Raw genomic sequence first — 24,699 nt, forward strand, 5'->3', positions numbered from 1 at the left:
AATGTTGGCCACCAGGCAAGGCTCAGTTGCTTAGTGGGGAACCCTCAAGGACCTACAGGGGGCACCTCATTTTCTCCAGTATGCCCTTCATCACAATATTTCTTCTTTCCCTCCTTCCAGCAACCTCTGTATCCACACCTTCCCCTGATTTCATCTTTCCTTCCTAGCCACAAAGCAACAATCCTTTATTTGCCTATCATCTTCCGTTGTATTTGTTTAATTTACTGTATATCTCACCTTCCTCCCCAAGGGAAACTCACAGACACTCCATGAGGTACATTAGGGTGAAATAGATTATGCAGGGCAATGGCACACACAACTCTGGGGTAGAAAGGTTCCAGTACATTTCGCCACGGGGGCCAGGGGAGGGTTTCTTCCTTTTGTGGAAGGTTAGAAATGCCCTGTTAGTCTCTGTGGTGCCAAGAAGCCAAACAACATTTTTTGTCCCTCCTGGGACACGAAGGCCCAGCTCTTTCCTGGACTGGACTGGCCTGGCCACCAATGGTGGCCATGGCAAAAAAGGGAACGCAAAAAAAAAAAAATCAGCATTCCCTTGCTGCTTGACATCGGAGGCTCCAAAGTGGCCCAGGGCCAGGAGAGGGCCAGACCAGTGTCAGTGATGTGCACAAGTGGGAATTTGCCCCACTGCCATGCAAGCACCAGCCTGGCCTCAGTCAGAAAGGGATTTGTCCAGTAAACTTCCACAGCATAGTGGATATTTGAACCTGGGCCTTCCAGATACTAGTCCAAAACTCTACCTACTGTACAAAACAAGGTTTTATGGTGTGGCTGCTGTGGAAGCAGCCAGGCTTGGGACTAGGGTTAGAGTTAGGGCCATGATTCCTACAGCCAGTGGTGAATTGGCCACCAAGGCAACAAAGATACCTCCTACATGGCCCTGGTGTGCCCTCTGGTCCATCTGGCCTCTACACAGCATGGGGGAGCAGGTGCCCAAATTCCACATGTTGAAGGCAGATTGCCTCTTCCTTCCTTTGTGGTGAACCAGCCGTAAGGCCCTTTTCTAGGTTTTTTCCAGGTTCGTAGAAGGATCTGGCTTGTTCGTTTACAGGTCCACTCTCTGACCACATTGAGAATTAGATATATTGATTTGTCACATGTTCATCAATGCAGTGATTTTATCCATTTATTAATGCCGCTTGTTTGTATTCCAAAGTATCATATTAGAGAGTTGAATAAAAAGGTAACACGGTAATGGATTAAAATATTTAATTCTCATAATTTTGTGTTGAGACATCTTTGGATAGCACTGTTACCCCTTTACACCACTAGATGGTGATAGCGGACTGCACAGTAGGGCTAGGAGCATTCCTTCAATTGCTGGTTGAAGTTCCTTCTTTAAGTTTCCCTTCTTTATTTTATAAAATAAAAAATTGTTTGAATAGAAAAGGCCATGACTAGGGGGAAAGTATCAAAATAGTCTGGTGAGTGCAAAGGTGAGTGCCACAGGTGAGTTCCATCTGGGCAGCAGACATTCCTGGATCCTGTTCTTGGGAGGAAAAAGGGTTGGGGGAAATAGATGATGGGGCTTTTCTGCCAGACCGCCTGATCCATCTGGGAGCTGGCTACCACTTCTTCATCTCTGTCAGTGGTCAGCTGTTTTGCAGCTTGGTGGGGCATTGGATAAAGAAGCTTTCAGTCATATCTGAACTGTAAACAATGGTACAAAATCTCTGTTAAAAATATAGTACATTTTTATCCTGTCCTTCCCAAAGTGCTCAGTGTTGTTTATGCTGTTCTGTTCTATGGACTTTTCCCTCCAGGGTTCAAGGAGGTCATTGTGTTCCCCCCCCCTGCCCAGCTTTCCTCTGATCGTTCCCAAAACTGTTCTTCTGTAAAATTTAGTCAAACAGTGCAGCAGAGTCTGGATAGTTGCCTTATGGGTGACAAATGTTGGATTGTCTCAGTCCTGCATGGCAGCCATTTTCCGTGCTGTCTTTGTGGTAGCCCTTTCTTTGTCTGCCATCAGGGGGCTTTCTTGTGTGTGTTTTTAAATCACAAAATGAATGTTGTTATTTCTATACAGTTTTAGATCAGGTTGTCATTCCCAGCTTCCTTTTTTTTTTAAATGGATGTCTCATGGCCCCTTTGTGATAAAAGGATACCTTGCCTGCAGTTAAATGGGCTAAATACTTGGTTTAAAAAAATGATAGCAGGAATTCACAGAAAACGATACACAGAAAGTTCTAATCCTAACCCCGCCCGCGGCGCAAGGGGCGCCGCGGACTAAATAAAGCCGTAAGGGCTTTGGGGGAGAAGTTAGGGCGGGCTCTGTCCGGAATAAGGAAGGGTGCCGATTGGCCCCTTCCTCCAGACAGACCATCGCGCCTGCTGATTGGCCTCGCCGATTCCCGCCCTGCCGACAAGGGAGCAACTGCGAGCCGCGCATAGCGCTGCTCGCAGTTGCTCCCTTGCCGGCGGCCTGACGCGGCGGCGGAAGCACGAAGCCTAGCGCCCGCTCCCTTGCCTAGCGCCCGCTGTATTGTTATTACAGTGGGCTTAATTACTAGTGTTATATCAATATTACAATAAGCATTTGCTGATTTAAAAAAAAACCTGAAAAGCCCTTATAACGTGATGGGGACTGACTGTTGCCAGGGGGACTAGGGAGGGAAAACCAACTATGGAAGTCCTGCCGCTGCTGTATCAGCTGCTATAGCAGCAACTGGAAAACTACATAAACCCATCCCTATCTGAAAAGCACCCCTGTGAGGTAGGTTGGGTTGAGAGAGAGTGATGAGCTCAAGGATGCCTAGCAACTGTTGTGCTAGCATGGGAATTTGAACCTGGGTCTGAGAGGACTTAGTTTGACTTTCTGACCAGTATATCACACTGTTTCTTCCTTTTTCAGATACCCTACCACTCAGCCATACTTCTTCCCTTAGGAGGTATGAAAGCTGAGAGGATAGTCTTCAGTATGCTAAACATCAGATTTACTGACCTGGGGAATGGGGAAGAAACCAAAAGAATGGCTATCAGAAAACTTCCAATTCCTCTTCCTATCTGACTAGTTGCAGTGGCACCTAGTGACTAAAACCACAATGAAGGGGGGGGGGATTTAGTGTATAGAAATAACTAGAGAGGTGGCTGAAAACAAGGTGATGAACAAGCTAGCATGCATTTCAAGTTAAAACCTATTTCAGCAATTGTTGAATATTGCTGTTTCTTAGAGTAACTTGAAGTAGTCCTTTTAGGATTTAGTAGGATTTTAATAATCAAAAGGAGCTGAGTTGTGCTGATCAACTAGAAGCTAGTGTGGATGTTAGAGAATGAATTTAATACATATGAGATATTCTATTCCAAGAATACTGAAGTGATCCATATACATTAATTTATGAAGACATAAAGATATGCTTTGCTTCTGTGGGAATTAGTTTAGGGATCCTCGGACTCCTCCCTTATTTCCCATGCAGTTCGCTAACTGATCCCTTTCAGTTTTATGGCAAACCAAGAGTCTGACCCACAAGCTGTTGTCTATGTTCCTCTCTTCCAGCCAGGATTCCAGCCCCAGTTTAAGGGTGGTTTGTTGTCAAAGCAAAAGTGATTAGTTTTAAATATTACAGTAAGCATTTGCTGAATTTTTTAAAACTTGAAAAGCCCTTATAACATGTGCTCATTCCTACAACAGCAAATCATGATATGTTTTTGGGTTTGAATTATTGCTACCTGATTTTATGAGGTTTTGAGAATGCTTTTCTATTGATAATGTATTTCAAGACTTCTGCATCCGCAGAGAGCTAATTTTCACTAAGGAAGATTTGTTACAAGCAATTTTCAAAAAAGTCTCAATTACATTTTTTATTAAAATACATATTAGAATGCCTTCAATTGGATAAGAGTTAGAGCAACCTGATCCCACCATACGTTTCAGCTGAATGAAAAGATGGTCTTATTTCGTTATTTTCATTAATTAAAAAAACCCTTTTGGTTCATCCCCTATTACAATTATTTTGCTTTGTTTTAATTAGGATTTCAACATAAAATATATTTCCAGCTATAACGTTTTCATTTCAAGAACTGCACCTTAATCTAAGGTATCTTGCCCACTGAATGCCAGACAGAGGAGAAAGTAGGCCAGTATTATTAGCAAATAATTGCCAGACGCTGTTCTAGTGATGCCTTTTCCCCATCCAATTGAGATGACATTGGACCCCTCACTCAAGGGACCACCCTGCTGAATATCAGACATAGAGGAACAAATTCAAAAATCCTAGAAGAGCAGACAAAAATAGGTATCTGTTGCCTTTTCTGTACACAGCCACAGTCTGCCTACTGTGCAGTTCTTCCCGCCTTTAACTGGCTCCTGGATACTGTCTCCAGTTGAAAAATTATGTTCCTTAAATGGCTACACTTAAGTTGTGACATATAGTCAATAGTGACTACATGGTGGTGGTGGGGGGGTTCATTTAAAGAACAGGGAAAGGGTAGAGGGGAATGCTGGAGCTGTTTCTTCCCATGTGCCCCAGTCACAAGGAGAAAAGAGTACATGGGAGTCTGGGAGGCACAAAACTCTCTTTGATAGTTTGCTACAAAGTTGTCCAACAAACACAGAAATTTTATGGTGTATAAGGAGGGCTTTCAACAGAATGAATGGATTTGAATCACTCATTGTGATTCCACTGGTTTTCTTACAATAATGACATGAATGAATAGGGTTTCTTTGGATTTTTTTTAAAAATGCATTATGTTAAAATATAATGTACCACCCTAACACCTTTTCTCAGCCTCTAGGTATCATCTTGGGACAAGGTGCTCTGAATTCTACAGGATAAGGAATCCTGTTTCTGGGAAGAAAGCCTGTGTCATGACATCTCCATGAACCCTCAAAAGCACCTGAAGACTTCCTTTTTGCACAGCTCGTTCCAGATGCCAGCTGCTCTTGGTAAATCTGTCTCTGAAGCAATCCAATTTCCTTTTGTTTCTGTTTATAATGAGATTCCTTTAGATCAGTATGAAAGACAAAAGCCAATCATCTAGATCAGGGATTCCTAGCCAGGGTTCTGGGGAATTCTGGAGTTATGCGAGAGATCCCCAGAGGTTGCGTGGCCTTTCCCAGAAGTTCAGATGGCCACTGGACATCACCACTTCCCCTATTGCTCTACAGGCCTTGTCTCTTTCTTCACAATGGAAAAATGGTAAATGATCTATTGATTGATTGGCTGGCTTCCGCATCTTACTTCTGCGCCCACCTCACTGAAGGGGCATGTCACCACTTCTGGGGTTCTGCAAAATCTAAAAAATATTTCAGGGGTTCCTCCATGGTCAGAAAGTTGAAAATGGCTGATCTAGAGGGTAGCATCAGCAAAATAATCACTCTTATTCATTTCCATCCACTCTGAACTATTTATAGATCTGAAATAGTATCAGCAGGTTAGATTTGAAAAGGAAGAAAGATCGTTCTGTGGGACTTTAAACTCAAATCCTTTCCTTAGGGCTCAGATTTTTGTAAATGCAAATTTACTCTGTCATGATATGCTCGGGAATTAAGGTTTTTTTTATTTTAAAGGGGATTTAAAAGGTTCATTGGGAAAGAGCAAAACTGTGCCCCCAATCACTATTCTATATTACAGATATCTTGAAGTACAGCATCTGTGATATATTCTGCTTAGACTATTCTAGTTATTTTATTGAGTTCATACCACAATGATACAGGGCAAATAAAACAAAAACATCCAGGTAAGAGAAAGTGTGACATTATAAAATGATCCTATAACCAGTCAGGATGTCCAACAACTGGAGATGCATTGAAGCACATGTCAGCATGGTCCCCCCTCCCCACATATGTGCTAGTATTGTGCTAGTGTAAACTCAGAGCTTGCATAGCCGGGATAGCAATGGACAACACCAGAGGTAGAGCAGATAAAGAAGAGATCTTAGAATACTAGCCCCTTTCATCTGGTTTGTTTTTCTGGTAGAGACTGATCAGACTTCCAGAGAATTCACCATGTGAGAGGATAAATTATGCCCTGGTGGAATAGACCAGAGGTTCATCTAATGATACCAGATCTTTTACATTGGTGGGAGACATTCTACCCACTGATAGTGCTTCCTGCCACTGCCCACTTGGGTGGCAGAGGATAATGACTGGGGAAATGGAGAGGGGGGGTCCCACCAGATACGTGATGCTTGTACTGGAAGTGACAACATCACTTTGATAGATTCAAGTGAGTAGCGATGTTGGTCTGAAGCAGCAGAACAAACTGGACTCTAAATTTGTTCACTAACATTTTGAGTAAGCATGCATCCAAAACTCTATGGTTTATGGGTTTGAATGGATATTATATTGCCTTGACTCTTATTTTTAGAAAAGTAATTATCTGGGAGGGAAAGCGGGCAGGAGCCTCCCCACTGTCTCGCAACCAAGATGTGAAGAACAAGGTTCTGATAATAGGCATCTCCTCTAATTCTCTCAGCCTTTCACTCTTTTGAAAGTTATAAATTGCCACAATCATTTCATATCAGGTTGTAATGTGTGTATTGCCATATTCAAAACTGAGAAAGTATAATAGATCTGTTGTACAGAGAGAAAATGTAGCACTTGAATCATGAAGGTTAAAAGCCAATCTTCTCTGTAGTACAATTATTGCTGTAGCATGTGGGTTCAACCGCTGGGTGAAAAAAATTGAAACACTTTAGATAATTATATTTGTCACAAAATGCAGGACTGGTGAAGCAGAAAGCAGTTATCAGTCAAGACAAGAGTCGTGCTCTTAAATAACAAAGAGTTTTCTTTGAAACTTTGGATAATTTCTAGCCCCATACGAGTAGAATTCTGCCAAGAGCAGCACTAATGTGATTACTTCTAGAATCTCCATAGAATCTCTCATTTCATAATAAGTATGTAGTTTTACCTCCTACCTGGCCACATGTTTTGCTCTTCCACTCTAATACCTGATTATATACGGTAGACCGACCTTGATACTATATTTTTAAAACATAAGTGAACCTATTATTTTACTCAGTACTTTCTCTCTTGCCACAGTCACTGCAAAATCTTTACCACTGCTATTTAAAAAAAAACATGGATTTTTTCCTTTGGCTTTTCCCCTCCTTGCCAAATGTCATGATGAGCAATGGGGTTTCAGTTTTTGGAGTGAATCACTTATCTTTGAAGCCGTGTTATTCTTGTGCACAATGTTAAAAAAAAAACTGCTAAAGCCTAGCAAGGGAACTCTTTAGCTGTGCCCAGCTTTTTTCAGGGCTCAGAGTCAGCCTTGAGATTCCAAATAAGCCAGTCAGGTCAGCTGGGATTACATTAATTCTGCTTTAGAGATCAAAAGTACTGTAAGAACTGGAACATATAGAGCTTCTTTGTGATGCTATGGAATGCAGGTAGCATGCCAGTATTGTCAAATACAATTTTGGTAGTTAGGAAATGTGTATGCCACTTCTTCAGAGAATCTTCTCCAGGAAACTTACAATACCAATCTTTTACACAAACTTAAGTCAATTAACTTATTGCTTGCTTTAGAAGCTTTGTGATTCCAGTTGGAAGCCCAGGGTCTGCTACTTGTGGTAGCCAGAAAAGGGCATAACAAAAAACTACAAGGAATATGAAGAAATTATAATCATTTCTGCATGAGGAATCTGTCCCTGGACAGCCTCTGGTCACCAGCGGGTTTTAGAGCACCCTCCACATGACGTCCCTTGCACCCCGAGGCTGTCCAGGGACTGGCTCACATTTTGCCCAGATTTGCTTGAGGTGAAGGAAATTTAAAAAAAATGGATTTGCCACCTTTTATCTTGCATCCTATCAGTGAGCAACTGGTGAGCAGCCAGGGGCAAGCCTGTATGGAGGGGAAAAGGTGCAATAGTCCCTGTAGCATTGCCCCGCCCTCGCACCCACCCTTCCCTCTCCATTTCCTGCTCTGAGTAAATATAAAAAAATTGTGCGGTCTGCTTTGCAATGCAAATGCAAAGCTAGATTGTCAAAGGTAAAATAAAATGTTGTGCAAAGTATCCATGGTCTTTTTGGGATCAGACAGGCAAAACACAGGTGTGAAATGAACTGGGAAAGAGGAGAGGCGGATGATCGAGCAGCCTCCTCCTGATCACACAGGGGTCTGAGTCCTTTGTTTTTAAGCCAACCGTTTACAAAAAAAAAAAGTGTTTTGGGGATTCAGTTATTAGGTCCAGCCTTTGCACAGCTCAGGCAGGCAAAAACAGCCCAGTTTGTGTTTTCTGGAGGTGGGAAATGAGCTGGGAAAGAGGGGGCCGGGTGAGCAGCCTTCTCCCAATCATACAGGGGTCTGAGCACTTTGTTTTTAAGTGAACTGTTTACAAACAATGACTTTTTACGTTCCAGTTACCACGTTCAGCATTCCAGAAATCCACCCAGAGATAAAGTCCAACAGAACATGAATCCCAAAAAGTGTGTGTGTGTGTGGGGGGGGGTGCTGTATTATACTGGTTTTTCTCCATAGCGACGCAGAAGTGTTGATTTTTATTAAAATGTGTCTGTGTTGTGGCATTATCACATAGCAATCCAGAAGTGCCTTAAAAAAAATTAATTTCGGGGCTCAGAGGGTGGAAGAAAGTTTCAGTCCATGAGAGAACTGCTGTGCTGTGATTGGAGGTTTGCTGTGATTGACAAGCTGAAGAGCAGGGGGGAGATGTTCAGGGGGCAAAAAGCCACAGTGGGGCAGAAGGAGAACATGGGAGGGGTTTCCCATGAGGAGGGCCGCAAACGTGAGGTTTATCATCCCACGTTTTCAAGCAGGAGGCCACATGCATTTTACCGTTCAATGTGGAAACGGTCTATATATCTTCTTTATCTAGAAATAGATTCAGATACTGAACAGTGCAGTCCTAAATCAAATTACTTAGTAGCTCTGCTTCTGATGGCACCACTGGTGTGCTCCATGAAATCATTTGATTCCTTCAAATTGTATAGAATAGCAAGTTGTTCTCAGAGAGAGAGAGAGAGAGAGAGAGAGAGAAAGGGAGAGAGAGAGAGAGATGGCTCCATTCCAGGTATAAAAACACTTAAAAACCCAGAACAACACTGTAATTAATACAAAATATTGTAAAGTAGTAAATAGTCATAAAATTGGGAATTTAAAATAATATTAAACAGGAATGGTTTAAAAATAATTCAATTACCAAAATTCATGACAAGTTTCCAGTGCTAACACATGTTTGATGTAACTTGTAAGCTGCAGCACAATATTTAGTTACTTGTTTAGAGATGTTAGTGTTTACCCCTGAGAGGAGCATTTGGATTTTTCCTTCCTCTGATAAGGTTGTTATCAGAAGGCTATAAGCTAGAGAATGATAGCTGGTGTTTTCCGTCAGTGGGTGAATGCAAGCTTTGCTCTGACTTCTAAAGGAGCATTTGCTGGAGTATCTGAATATTAGAACCTAAAAGGGTTGTTAGACTCCAACAGTGCAAAACTCAAGCAATGCCCCCACTAGCGTCACCAGTTGGGCTTGGCTCATATATTGAGCGGCCCTCACATGATCATGCATAGGACCACCCGTGGGCTTGGCAGCTGTTTAGGGATCACAAATTTGTAGGTGATAGAGATTGCAGGTGATTGTGTATGGGCTGCCAAAAATATGAACCAAGTCCTGGATACTGGGTAGATTGTTAATCTTTTACTGTATGCCAATAGGGATATGCAGGTTTTTTTGTGTGAATTCAAATTTCCACGTTTTGGTGTGAAATACAACAATGCAGGATGACTGCTGAAGCTTCTGAATTTATAACAGTATTGAGTGTTATGGCACTTTAGGGGAGACACACTGCAACTCTGTAGACTGTGCAACTTACAACTCACAAAGCACAATAGAACCTGCCAATGATATGTAGTGGCCCACTATGGGGTCAAAAAACATTTTTTGTCACTTGTCTAAGATTGTTAAGCAGCTGCTAGACCACAATATGTGGAAGGTAGATTGTGTTCAGACTGGTAATTCACAGTGAGCAAGCCCGGTCCAATGTAGTTCTTGTCAATCATAGTTTGAGTGCTCTTACCTTGCATGTTCGAGGGAGAGTACAGTGAATGCAATCCTCTTAATACATGCACTATTTTGAGTTATTTTCTAGCTTTGGTACATGTGATTGGAAACTTAGATTTTGGATTTGCGAGTATTGAAGCTAGAAAATGCGTGTTGACTTGTTCACACAAAATGGAGAACATACATATTGAGAAGATTGTGTGTACTGTGCTTTCTTGGTTTGCAAAATCATAAGAATAAAAATGTTATGCTTGCAGTTCTTTTGGATAACAACTCTTTCTAGGACTATAGGTGCAGCATGTTTATCCCCAAATCATACACGTTTGCTGTTTAATTCTCTTGTTTTAATTCTACCAACATAACAAATGAGGTAATAACACAGAGTTTACTGTGTGTTGTGAAATGTACAATCCTAAATAAAAGTCTGCATTAAAGATGTGGCTTTGTACTTCCTTCCATGGAAATCATCCAGCACTGTACATGTGGTGTTATCATAATCATGGTGAAATTGCACAGATGATAAATCCAATAGAAGGTTAATGTGGTTTGTTACATGACCTGGCACTGTTAAGAATTGTCATTTATAAAAACAACAAATGGCTTCCAACACGCCTTCTTCATCATTTCAAATGTAAAGTCATTTGAATGGATTTGTAACCAGGCAACAGTGTTTATAAGCCCTGGGGGAAACTGCCCCATTTGTTCATTGCTACTGCATTAGTTGTGCCTAATTTCCATTAGCAAACAAGGTCTGTGTATTCTTGATAAATCCAACTCGTGACAGCCGAATGTCAGGAAGTCTGTCAAAGCAAAGATCATTTGTGTTTCAGTCTATTATTTGCAGTAACAAAAATGTATATCACTATATGAAAATGGCTGAATTAGATATTGTAAATTTGTGTTCTTTTGCTGTTATCAGTCTATTATGTAAGTATAGCTTTAAAATTGACGAATTAGAGATATTACTGGACAAAAGATTGACAAATCTCAAAGTGGACATTGTCCCATTACAGATGTCTTTACTGATAAATCAGTAGGTAGCATGTGTTGTGCCAAGCTCAGGACATCATGGCAACAATAGTATTGTCCTTATTATGGGCTGAACATACTACATTTTTATAGCAAGCAATTATTGGTGATATGATTAGAGATTAAGTCCTTTGCATGGTTAGATCATTATCTTCTGAAGATATGGTTGGCTTTGTCACTCTTTCCCTTTAAGGGTGGTAGACCAATCCACCATTAGAGATAAATGAATCCATTTGGTCTTCAGAGTGATCTGAGGGATTTCAAGAGCTTCAACACAGACTCTTTGTAGGGATCTATAGATACCAGATTTCTGATGGGGTCTTTTCCTTCTCTCAGATAGGGTTCCAGAACAGTGATTTATTGATGACCTGAAAAAGCTAAAGAGCATGAGTGGCAGAAGGCTTGGCATGAATCATATAAAAGATACCACAGAGTTAATTTAAAAACCTATGAGATGGTAGTAACAAGACTAATGAGGAAGACTATGCTTCTCTGCTACCATTCCCTTCTGCTGATTCTCATCCAATACAACTGTACAGAACTTTGTGACATCAAGCCATGATTCAGTAAAGTATGGTTTGGGTGTAAACTGTGAAATTATTGCTATGGTATGGTGTGATTAAATCTCTCTTTTGGTTTAACTTGGACTCCAAACTATCAGCAGACCTGTCTGCATTACAGCAGAGTGATTATTCCAAAAGAGAGAGAACCTCTGCCTCTATATTCTGCAAAAGAAACAAAGAAAGAAGCAGCAATTAGTTAGTGTTGTTTCCCCCAAAATATGAGGCATACTGACACACTGACACAAGAGCATATTGTTGGTTTCTGGATAAAATATATGTCTCCCTTTGATCACCTGCACCCTTTCATAATCTGGCAATGTACTTAGCCAAAAAGGAAGATAAAAGTTTTCCATAGTTTTTTTGGGTAGCGAAAATGTGCCATTTAGTGAATTTTCAAGAGCGGAAGCTCCAGACAGGCAAAAATGCTCTCCCATTCGGAATAAAGGTGGGAAGCATTGCCCTTTGTGCCATTCATATATAAATGTGAATGAATGAATGAATTTTTTTCCATGATACCATCATAGAACCAAATTTGATTAGCAAAGTATGATTTGACATCAACAGTTATCACATCTGCAGAGAGAATATGCAAGCAGATTAGAAATTACCTCTGACTCAACATAAGGCAAAGTGAACAAGCACAGGCTTAGACTACTTTTCAACTCCACACCACTTCCTAAAAACACAGTGTTGATGCCAAACCTGCAGATATTCCAAGCAATACTTATTTCATATACCTCTCAACAGTCCCCCGAAAAGTGTCCAGTGGCAGCAGACACGTGTCCAAGTCCGGCTCACATAAGAGGTACTGTTGAATAAGCTGATTCCATTCTGCAGGATTGTGCAATCACTTTGGACAAATTTAGTGGTTCAGAAAAGAATGCTACAATCCCATAGATCGCAGAAACTACATCCACTGTTCCCTCATTGGCCCATTATGCACAGCAGCCGAAACGACGATTTCGGGTCACATGGAAAACGCGGAGGGGGAAGAAGCGAAGCAAACCGCTTATGCACGGGACGGGATGCAATGGCAGCAAAACCCAGAGTAACCGATTATGCACGTGGCGACCCCGGCGCCGCTTCTGGTTGCGCCCTGGTCACCCAGAAGCCATGCTTTCTTCCATGTTTTGCTAACATGGCTTTTTCGGCGGCATGCACCGAATCTGCAGTCGGTTGCAGCCAGCACTGTGCGTTATTGGTGATTTTAGTCGCTGCCGTTCCACCCCGAATGCGCACTATTCCCCCTGTGCATAATGGGCCATGGAGGCACCAGTTCATACTGGGTATATCCTTATTGAATCCTGAATGTAGCACAAACCACCAGTGGCCCCTCATGCCTCCCAAAATTGTGCACATGCCACCAGATGTTAAAATCAGCCCCATAATATTGAAGATACCAGGTGCAAGAACTGTTTGACAGTTGAATATGCATGAATTAATGCTTCCGTACCACAATTTGAAGAACTGGATAGTATAGTATGATGTAGCAAACAGTGAGTACAGATACATAAAAGTATTGAGGAAGCTCAACAAGCACGCTGTGTTTTTAACAACTGAAAATTGCTTGCAGATTTTGGTTTGTTAAAAATATATTTTTTTTCTGTAGGAGAGGTTTCAGTCACAGGCCATGTTTACTTGGCTAATAGCAGAAGAGTTCCCATTGAGATAAATGCAATTTTCTCTTTGAGGTTTCAGGCACTGAAGGGCAGTGGGTTGTGAAAAATTATTTACATGAATATTATTTTCCACTGGGGAAAACAAATGTGAAGGCACTGTCCCATGACTCGGGTTAGAAACACTGATATATCACCAGGAGAAATGTGCAATACTTTTTTCAGCAGGTTATTTATTTAGAGGTATATAAGAACATCGTTTTGCAAGGTCACAAGTTCCTTTGGTGCAATAAGGGAAAAAATCAACCTAAGAAGTACCTTGCTGGATCAAGCCAAAATTAAATCCTGTCTAGCAAGAATGGGCAGTTAGGCTACATCCACATACGGCTAAATATTGTGTTGTTACTGACCCTATGTTCCTGGTCTGAGTTTTCCTGACAACACAGAAAATCCAGATACAAATTATTACTTTAGCACAATAATAGTCCATGGATACAATTCAACAATGCATGGATACAGCCAAAGTTCTTGAAGGCTGAAAATAATGAACCATCTTCTGTGATCCACCTAAACACCCCCATGACATGGGTATACTGCCTTGGAATATAGCACTTTTAAAAAGTTATTGTGGCTTATTGTTCTTGATATATCTATAATGCTCCATGTGCATATCAATACTTTCAAGCAATGGCTTTCAAAGGTTGGTTATGCACTATGGGAAAATATACTTCATTCTATTCATCCCGAGTCTAACTTTCACTAGTGGACCTTGAATTCAAGCCTTTACTGATACAATAGCATCTTTACATTTTTACTTCTATATCCTTCATAATTTCATAACTATATAATTTATTTTGTTCTACAGTCAATATACCTAAGTCCCCATGGTCCCATCCACTGATACTGAAATCTGGAGCCAAGAAAAGACAAAGGTAATTTTCTACACATCTAAGAAATGCTGCATATTTGCAATAAAACCACAGATTAAAAAAAAATTAAAATGTGGGATCTAACACCCCCAAATAAGGAAAACAGTGCCAGTGCCTTTAAGAAACAAATTTCCCTTGAGATCTCAGTGCCCAGTGTGGGAGTTACTTGGCAACCACAATTATATTGCCTGCCTTCAAACCTTAGCTTCTGTCAGTGAATGACAAGGGGAGAGCTCTTTCTGTGGTTATCTTGATCTCCCAGTCCACCCCTGCTTCCTTATCCCCATGACCCAGAGCAGCCTTTCTCAACTTTTTTTTACCATTGAGAAACCTGTTAAATATTCCTCAGGCTTCTAGAACCCCCAGAAGTGGTGTCATCATGCAGAATATGGTTGGGAAGCATAGCTGTGTACACATGTACCCTCTCCAGGTCCATTATTGGTCACTGTGTGGTGGGTGGGGGTGAGTTGACATGACCATAGTTTTTAATTCTTTTATTTCTTAGATTTTATCACCCAACTTGATACTTATACACATCTACACATCTAAGAAATGCTGCATCTAAGTTTATATATATAAACTCCCACCCATTCAGGGAACCCTTCCAGGGCTGTAAAGAAACCCCAGGGTTTCACGAAATCCTGGATGAGAAAGCCTGATCTGGAGGGAGGACTCAATAAGTGCTGTGGCAAGGCCTTTTGCCATTTTGCAATGTACACATTGAACCCAGGTGCACTAATGGTTTCTAACTGATCTAGCACACCTCACCTCAGCCCAGTGTTACTTTTCTGGGTCCAGTTTGAGTTGTCAGCTCTGGGTTGGGAAACACCTGGAGATTTTATTTATTTCTTATGTATTTTATTATATATTCCTATATCACCCTCTCTTGGGGTTCAGGGCAGTTTATATGAAATTTTCATGAAACAGTAGATTGTAAATAAACATACTGGTTTGAACATATGAAACAGTTTGATAATAGGAACTTGTGTCAAATAGAAATTATTTCATGATGGAAGGGACCTCTGGGATCTAGTTGGTGGATCTGCTTACTTCTCTTGAGTAAGGTGACTAGATTGTCCCCCCCCCCCCAGTCAATGGTGTCCCACTTTACCAATGTTAAAATCTGGTCACCTTACCCTTGAGTGAAGGCCTGGTGGAACCTGAGGGGCGGGGTGGAGGGGAGGGACTTTAATAGATCCCAGGAGATCTCCGGCTACCACCTGGAAACTGGCAACCCTGGTTGCAGCAGTGGCCACCACACATTTTCAATGTAGCTAGACTTTCCCCAGGGAGAGGCAGCCAGGGGGGAGGCAAGGAGGAAAAGCTGAGAGTCAGTGTGGTGCAGGGTTAGAGTATCTTTTACATTTACAATGTAAAAGAAAGCTTTAGCCTGTTGAGATCAACAGCAGCACTTACTACAGAAAGCCAGTCAACAAGCAGGGAAGACTGCAAGAGAAGGCCTAACTGGGAACAAATAAGGAAAGACTCTGTTTAAAGTAGGCTTACACCTATTTCCCCTGCATCATATGAAACAGCTTACTGTTGTATTTTTGAGATCTGTATCCCTCCAATGACTTCTGGAGCTTGTGACCCACAACGTAAATGAGATCTGGGAGTTCCATTTTGTGCATTACAGCAGAAATGGAAAAGGCTGAAGTGAAAGTGCATTCCATTTCCCTACAACTTCCAAAGAAGCCCTCGGGACCACATCCTGGGGGAAACAAAATTCATTCTAGTTTGAAGATTATCATTATCGGCTGCTAGCACACACGCAATGTAAGTGTGTCACTCGATTAGAAGAGGTGCCTTCAGGACTAGTTCAGTCAGACTGAGATCCTCTTCAACAAATAAGCCATATTGGACATTGTAAGGAAGGCACATTCTTGCCTTTGTTATATGGATATATTTGATACTTCTAAGAGTCTGTCCTGTCAGCTGTTTAGTTTGGATTACTTTGGTTCGTGATTTCTGATATTACTACATTGCAATTTATCACTCGGCCTTGTATCTCCAGGGCAGCAGCAACTAAGCTCCTTTTGAAAATCCTTGGTGTTAAGGTGCTTAGTGGTGTGTTTTTTTCCCTTTTTCGTAATCCATGAATATTAAGCTTTCTGGCATTCCTACTTTTCCCCTTGACATTTGCACCTTTATGCAGACAGATGTATCCTTCCAAATGTTTTGAGCAATATACACAAATACTACATAAAAATTCACTTTGCACTATGTTACATGTAATCTTCACAAGAAATCATAAATTAAATTAAGGGATCAACCAACAACATTGGGAATGGCTAGAAGACCACTTTGTAGAACACCTACAAAACCAAGGGCAAAGAAAGGAGAAATGAAACTGCTGACAAAAATATAAATGAATAGAAAGAGAAATGAAACCAAGAACAATTTCTCATTCACAGCACAAGTGGAAACAGTTAAGAAGCCAACTGGGCAAGGAAAGTGCTTCAGATCCATGGAGTATGATTAGAAATCTTTGAAAATGACAGACATTTGATATTCCTGTAGCAATTCTCATCATCATTATCCCCATTTGTTGACACCATGCCTGGCTGTCAATTCTCCTTGAAATAATGCTCCTTGAAATAACAGGCCGCTTCAAAGGGTGATCATTTTTTGAGATGGTGGCACTTATCACTGATTTCCCATTAAAAGCCTTTTTTTACAAAACAATTTCTGGTCCAGTTTATCAATCAATCGGTTACTTTAATTGGCATATCAGTCATAAAAACATAGTAGTAGGAATTATTAACAGAATTATTACTCTGACCCAAAGTAAGGAAGGGGAGGAGTTCATAGACCAGAGCCCTGCAACTCGGAATAAAGACAATACAACTAGTCCTGAAGAGGATAAGGAGATTGACCACAATAGGGAGCCTCTGTAGACAGTTCGGAAAAAGACTCAACGGCGAAGAGTGAGACAGTTCTCGGGGCCTTTGGAGCTCCAGAATAGATTTCAGGCCCTTGCAGAGGAGATGAAAGGGTCAACAAGGGAAGAGGTCCCAAAACAAAGTCCAAGACAAAGGGAAGAGGCCATGGGGACAGAAGGAAATGGAGTTGAGAAGAAAAAAAAAAGGAGAGTACTGGTAATTGGAGACTCCCTGCTAAGAGGAATGGATCGCCATGTGGCTGGGCCTGACCCCCTAACCCGAGAGGTGTGTTGCTTGCCAGGGGCGAAAATTAAAGATGTTTCAGAACGGCTGCCCAAACTCCTCAAATCTACGGATCGCTACCCATTTGTGATGGTCCATGTGGGAACGAATGACATGTCCCTGAATACCATCGCTCCTATTAAAAAAGACTATCAAGATCTGGGGAGGAAGCTCAAGCAAATGGGGGCACAAGTGGTATTCTCTTCAATCTTGCCTGTCAAGGGAAGAGGAATGCGCCGGGAGAGGAAGATAATGGAGGTGAATCACTGGCTGCGTAGTTGGTGCGTAGTTGGTGCCGGCAGGAGAGATTTGGTTTCTGGGACCATGGGATAGGCTTTCTTGTGGAAGGCCTACTAGCACCTGATGGACTGCACTTATCGAAACTGGGGAAGAATGTGTTTGGCAGGAACCTGGGGAGATTCACCTGGGTTTGTCATCACCCATGACTGTTAGGCAATGGACACTTTTACCAGCAGTCCTTGCTTGCATATTGTGTGTTTGCACATCATGAGGCCAGAGTGAAGTAACCCTGTCCCTCATGCACTGTCATCTGAACTATGGGCTCCTGCCTTGGGTTTATATTCTCTTTACTGGTGCCCTGTGTTTGGCCACCCAGGTAGCAGGATAAAATGGAGATGCAGAGAGTGTCCCCTGATGGAAGGAAAGTGGGATATAAATGAAGTAAATAAACTCGGTGGTATATCACAGCAACACAGGCAGAGTGAGAGGTGGTGAGGGGCAAGTTCTTATTTTTGTCTCTCACTTAGTGGTAGTTTTAAAAATGCCACTTTCTTTGCTGTATGCCAGCCTCCAGACCTGGCGATCCCCTGGAATTACAGCTCATCTCCAGGCCACAGAGCTCAGTTCTCCCGGAGAAAATGGCTGCTTTGAAGGTAGACTGTTTGTCATTATATACCCTATTGATGAAGTCCCTCCCACCCTCAACCCCCACCCTCAGCATGCTCCACCCCAAAAACTCTTCAGGTTTTTCCCAACCCAGAGCTGGCAACCCTAGCTGCATCAGTGTGTTACTGCGGTGGGGATGGGGGGAGAAAACTTAGAACACCAACTGAATTAGATTCCTCCTTTCCTATATTCAATGTACCAGTTCTGGTTGCTATGCTGGCAGCAGCATTGCTCAGCAATGTGCCACTGGCTGGGACTCCTGATGCTGGTGCAGGGAATTACTTGACATCCAGTGGGTCTCCAGTGGGTGTTGGAGCCACAGAGTGACACATCTCAAAGAAGTCAGAGACCATCCTCTGAGAAACATTTGGCACCTATGCTGCTCTGTAAAGCTTTACAGTGCTTTTAGTGATATAGAATGAATGACTAAGCAAAACAAACAATAAAATAGGTCAGAACATAGTCAAGATGGTGCAGTAAAAATGTTTCAAAACCAACAAGGTGGACATATTCTATGAAATCCTTTATTCCCGCTTGTAGTAGTAGCAAATGACGAATGATCCACAGCTGGGAAACCAAAACAAGATCACTGAAGAAAAGAGGGCAGGATAAACTGATCTGTTGTTGTTATGTGCGAAGTCGTGTCCGACCCATCACGACCCCATGGACAATGATCCTCCAGGCCTTCCTGTCCTCTACCATTCCCCGGAGTCCATTTAAGTTTGCACCTACTGCTTCAGTGACTCCACCCAGCCACCTCATTCTCTGTCGTCCCCTTTTTCTTTTGCCCTCAATCGCTCCCAGCATTAGGCTCTTCTCCAGGGAGTCCTTCCTTCTCATGAGGTAGCCAAAGTATTTGAGTTTCATCTTCAGGATCTGGCCTTCTAAAGAGCAGTCAGGGCTGATCTCCTCTAGGACTGACTGGTTTGTTCGCCTTGCAGTCCAAGGGACTCGCAAGAGTCTTCTCCAGCACCAGAGTTCAAAAGCCTCAATTCTTTGACGCTCGGCCTTCCTTATGGTCCAACTTTCGCAGCCATACATTGCAAAAGCTGATCTACACCAGAATAAATGTTTCATTGTCTGAATCACCAACAGTAAAATCCATTTACAAATCAAGGTCATCTGGACTGATCACCAAAAGGGAAAAAGGAAACTTGGGTCCAGTTAAAGAGACAAGCATCAAAATGTCAAAGACAGGGCCTTTTGGGAACATAGATATTTGAAATGACCTATATTGGTTTGGACACCGTGATATGCAAATGTCACATAAAGTGACAGCACAATTCTCCTTTTGCAAAATCTTGTGCAGCACCTAGTACTATCTTCCCTATTTATTATACAAATTCGTTGTATAGGATTTTACACTAGCAGAAATACAAGCTGGCATACAATACACTGGACTTAACACAAGCAGCTACATATTTCTTTCTTTGCATTTCCACTTGCACAAGAAATGTAGTACAAGTGGAAAGGTTCTGCTGAATCTAAGCCATTGACTACAGTTCTCTACAGACTTGACACTCAAGTCCTTGAACTAGGGTTGACTGCTCTGGGTTGGGAAATACCTGGAGGTGGAGGCTAAGGAAGGTAGGGTTTGTGGACAGGAGAGACTTCAATGAGGCATAATGGTATAGAGTCCACCTTCCAACCAGCCATTCTCTCCAGGAGAACTAAACACTGTCATCTGCAGATCAATTGTAATCCCAGGAAATATCCAGCTACCGTCTGGAGGTTGGTCCTGAAGATATCCTTCCCTGAAGATACAGGATTACAGTTAAAAAATACACAGTAACAGTTTGTACACAGGGAGCATAGTGATTGTAAATACAGACAGAACATAAGAAGGGCCCTGCTAGATCAGACCAGTCATCCACATAGTCAAGCATCCTGCTAGTCTCTGGAATAAGGTTGCCAACCAGGTGGTAGCCAGAGATCTCCTGAGATTACAGCTGAGATCAGTTCACCAACAGAGGATGAGAAATCTAGTTTATTCATATGTTCCATATGTATTCTTGTGTTCCCATGACTGCAGAACGGTGTGTGTGTGTGAACATAAATCTTAGGGGTCAGTTGGAAGCAATTGTGGGCTATTTCCCCTCCCATCTCTCTAAGTGATTGCTGTATTCCCTGCAGACCCACTTGTGTTCTGTTTCCCAGGCATGTTTTCCGTGAGTCACCCTGGTCAAATTACTTTCCTAGTTTTTCTTGGAGCTACATTCTGCGAAGTGCACGCACAGACATGCTGTCTCCTTCTCATCTCATGCAGACTGTTGTGGACTCCTTTCCTATTGCTTTAAGTTTCCAGCAATCTCACCACATAACTTGTAACTTGAATGCACAGTGTTGGCTAAAAGTGATATACGGACACCCATCTGCCCTAGTATTATCCACTTTAAATGTTTGCTTAATTTCACAGAAGAGTGTTCTTTATCATTGATTTCTTTCCCTCCTGTTATTTTTCTTTTGTATGATCAGATTTACAAAGATAACCTTTTGCCTTTCTCACAAGCAATCTTCTACAAAGGGCATCGCTTATAACTTTGATAAAAAGTATACTAGGGGGAAACAGCTAGGTGGTGGCAGATGGCGGGGATGAGGATGAAAAATGGCTGGTAGGGGAAAGGTTAATTGCTTCTTCTCCCATTTGTTACTTCTGCTCTGTGAGTGGCCTCCTCTCCAGAAGCAGGCCCACTCCTATTGCCAGAGGCTCTTTTGGACTTACATAGGAGTCATCAGATCCTTGTTTTGGAATTCATGGAGCAAGCAACAAAAAGGAATGCTGCAACATCAGCAACACAGTCAACCACATCCACCAGCTGCCAAGCCAGCCAGAACAGCAGAAAGAAGGAGAAAATAGTAGCACAGTATGGGCCTTCTTCAGTTGCTGACAACAGCTGCTTGCAGTTAAGCATGGTCAGGACATTAGGAGTAGGGTTGCCAGCTCTGATTTGGGAAATACCTGGAGACTTTGGAGGTGGGAATGTGCAGGATTTGGGGCATGGAAGGACCTCAGTGTTGTATAATGCTATGAACTGCATCCTCCAAAGCAGCCATTTTTTCCAGGGGGACCGATATCTTGAGTCTGATGACCTGTAATTCCAAGAGATCCCCAGGTCCCACTGGGAATTGACATGCCAAATTGGGAGGGAGTTGGAGGCTGTGATACAGCCTAAATTCTCTTGAGGTCTCACAAGACTTCAGGGGAATTGACTGAGCATTTGCCATCTGTTTTATTAGCTTCATGGTTGTGTTCTCTTTACAGGTTAGACAAGAGAGACCCAGTGGAGAGGAGAAACAGTATTCAGGTGTTACAAATCCCCTCCCATCTCCAAGTCTGAAGTTCTGCAAGGCCAGGCAAGTAAGAAAAGGGCATAACAAAGCTACTGACATGGTTTGTCTGTTGTGGTTTGGGAAATACCTGGAGATGTTGGGGTCGAACCTGGGCAGTGTGGAGCTTGGGTGTGTGAGGAACTTCACAGGGTATGAAGTCATAGAGTTCACCCTCTGAATTAGTTATCTTCTCCAAGAAATCTGATCTCTGAGGCCAGAAAGATCTCATGGTGCCACTTGGAGGCTGGCACTACTAAGGGTAGGAGAATGGTGGCTCCTAAATTCCACATAAGTCATTATTGAAGTTTCAACCTGAGAGATGGAGGCAAAGGTGAACAGCATGTGTCATTTATAAAGTGCAAATTTCAGAAATGCCTGACTAGCTGCCTACTTTTCTTTCTGTTATGTTTCAGTATCTCACTTCTCTGAAAAACAATAGTACTTGACAACTTTCAGAACTGAATTTAGAAACCTTTCTTATTGCTATGAAATGACTGTTGAGCAATTCAGCAATGCATTCTTTGCTGATACTGTTTTCTTGTGCTTAGCTTATGCTTTTCATAGTTCATGTCAAAAAAACCACTACAATTAAATCTCCAAGGAACTATTCAGGGAGTATTGGTTCGGAGAACTCATATGGCATAATGGCTATAATGTTGAACTAACACCTGGAAGAGTCTGACTCAACTCCTTGACACCATTAATTCACTAACCTGAGGCTAGTCATTCGTCTTTCTCAGCCTAGTGTAGTGAGTGAGGAGAAATGGATGAGATGAGAGCCATGTATGTCTTGAATAAAAGGTCAGATAAAATGTGACTGATAGATGGATAATAGTCTTTTGCAGTGCGGAGTGCAAAGTTTGGGATTCTCGTGTTGGACCTCATGCCAAGTAAGTCTCCTGTTTTCTACTCAGTATAAGTTTTGTTCTCATAAGTAATGTAACTTGCCAGTTGATCAAATGTACTGGATAGCTGAACTTATTATTATGCCACACCTCTCACCCATCCAGGGTGATCCACAGCAATGCCATGGCAACAGCCCCCATGCCTAGCAGAAGCCTTCCCCTTCCTCCCAGGCCACAAAGCTAGGGTTGCTAACTTTGGGTTGGAAAATACCTGGAGACTATGTGGGTGCAGTTGAGAGTGGGCAGGATTTGACTGGCATCCCTACACAGAACCATGCAATTGTGATACAGCCTGTAAACAAATGAGTCAGCTACCTGGGAGTTCTATGGCAGGGCTGGCTCCTGACAGTTTAATGTAGATCGAGGGGGAAGGAGGCACCCCAGCCTAATAACTGGGGTGCATATTTATGGCTTACATACTTGAAAAACAGTTTCCATGAATATTGTCTGTTGTTTGTAGTCCCTGGTAATGCCTGTACTGCTATCAGCTGAGCAGAATAGATGTAGAGTTGTTGATCTGATGCTGCTATGACAGTCTATTTTGAAATGTTAAGCGTCAAATTTGTTCACAAATGATCATTCTAGAACTTAAAGCAGAAGGGACAAGAGCTTATATCAAAAGTCCAAAGTGTGTAAGAAAGAGACATGGCTACTAGTACAGGTGGGGATCTTGCATCTCTTTGAAGCCCTCCCTCTCCCCTCCCCCCCCAAAAAACTGGCTTCAGAAAATTAGGGGATATTCCAAACCTGCTTAGGGTAATAGAAGCTGCAGATAGTTGAATATTGGAGTTTCCCTCCCCCAGAATAAGCCTTTCATTTGCAGAGCAGGACCTTTGGATCCAAGCCAGTGTGTTAAGTTTCTTTGACTTACTTGGCAAAACGCTACACTCTAGCTTTTCATAAATAAAGTTGTGTTTACTTGTAGAATGGAAGGTAGGGGACACAAGAAGAATGCTTTGCAGACTTTAATCCACAGCTGGAGTCAATAGAATTTTTCTCTGTCCCTTCCTGCACAAATAAATAAGGACTGGAAGTTCTACAAAATACATGGAATGGTACAGGCTGGGCTGTCATCATCTGGGTTAGTTGAATTTTTGTAGGATTTTGAACAGTGCAAGAAACAGAGAACAAAAAAGTTGTAGCCTTTATGGGTGTGTGAATTATGACACTCTGATTTTTTCAGATATCAAGTGGATAGACAAAATCTCTGTTCAGACAGCTTTGCCTCATTCTTTTTGTACTGCTGCCTGCATGGATCTGTTGCACTAGCACAAAACGCAAAGATTTCCTAGCATATAGCTCTCCACATAACATGCAGCTCAGTGTCAAATATTTGCTGTTGTGAATTTGTTGTCAGGCACCAAAAGAAATCCAATATCTTTATTCAGAATACATATTGCAACATACATCATTTATGGCTTGTTTTAGTGTGCACCATGGTTTGACTTTCATCTTAGACTTGGAATTCCTACTTCCTTACTCTTGGAACATCACTCTGGGTGCTCAGAAAGCAGTGGAGAAATGTCATCTGCATGTATTTGTGTGAAATGTTTTTCCCCCAGATGCATAGTTACTGCCTGAAAAGTAACAGTGGCTGTTAATTCAGCTATTTGTTTGGTGAACTGTGTGTAGAGATGGCTGTGATGATTCTCTTGGAGGAGATCAAAAGATATGTATGCACTCCTCAAAGAAAATGTAATGTACTATACAATTTTATCTATATTCTGCCCTTCCCCGAATGCTCAGGGCAGGTAAAAACAGAAGTATAACAATAGAAATAATACAGTAAGAGTAAAAACAAAACAATTGTTAAAGTAAAATCCTAAAATATAGTTTATATTGAGCTTAAAATTGAATTCATGTCGCCTTCTCTCTGGTGAGAGGGGTCATAAAGCCTATTTGATGGTTGATAGGGGGGTAATATGACTGATGTTTTGGGCAGGCAGCCCAGAATTTCAGTATTACTTCAGGTCTTAGCCATAGGCCTGGCAGAACAACTTTGCTTTACAGGTTCTGCGGAATCGTCTGAGGTTCCACAGCCCCCGATCTAACCAGGTGGATCATTCTATCAGGCCAGGATCAAAAATGTTTGGCCCTCATGGAGGCAAATTTAACCTCTTTGGGACTGGAGATCTTGAGCAAATTTTGCTCATGGGATCTTAGATTCCCTGTTTTGCATCCTGGGCTGATTCTGCACTTACTTACTTTTTTCAGGTGTGGATCCTGTTGACTTCAGATCGATTTGAACTCAGATCTTTCTCTACCCCGACTACCACCCC

General features: G+C 42.0%; 1 long non-coding RNA gene across 1 annotated transcript; it reads left to right on the forward strand.

Annotated features, from left to right (window-relative positions):
- Positions 1-4,453: 4,453 nt before the first annotated feature.
- On the forward strand, positions 4,454-22,691 carry LOC143839083 (uncharacterized). Its single transcript, XR_013231594.1, has 3 exons — positions 4,454-4,900; positions 14,052-14,118; positions 21,448-22,691. It is a non-coding gene; the product is annotated as an uncharacterized LOC143839083 (long non-coding RNA).
- Positions 22,692-24,699: the final 2,008 nt, after the last annotated feature.

Source organism: Paroedura picta, chromosome 5, assembly GCF_049243985.1.
Source record: "Paroedura picta isolate Pp20150507F chromosome 5, Ppicta_v3.0, whole genome shotgun sequence".
Taxonomy (NCBI): domain Eukaryota; kingdom Metazoa; phylum Chordata; class Lepidosauria; order Squamata; family Gekkonidae; genus Paroedura; species Paroedura picta.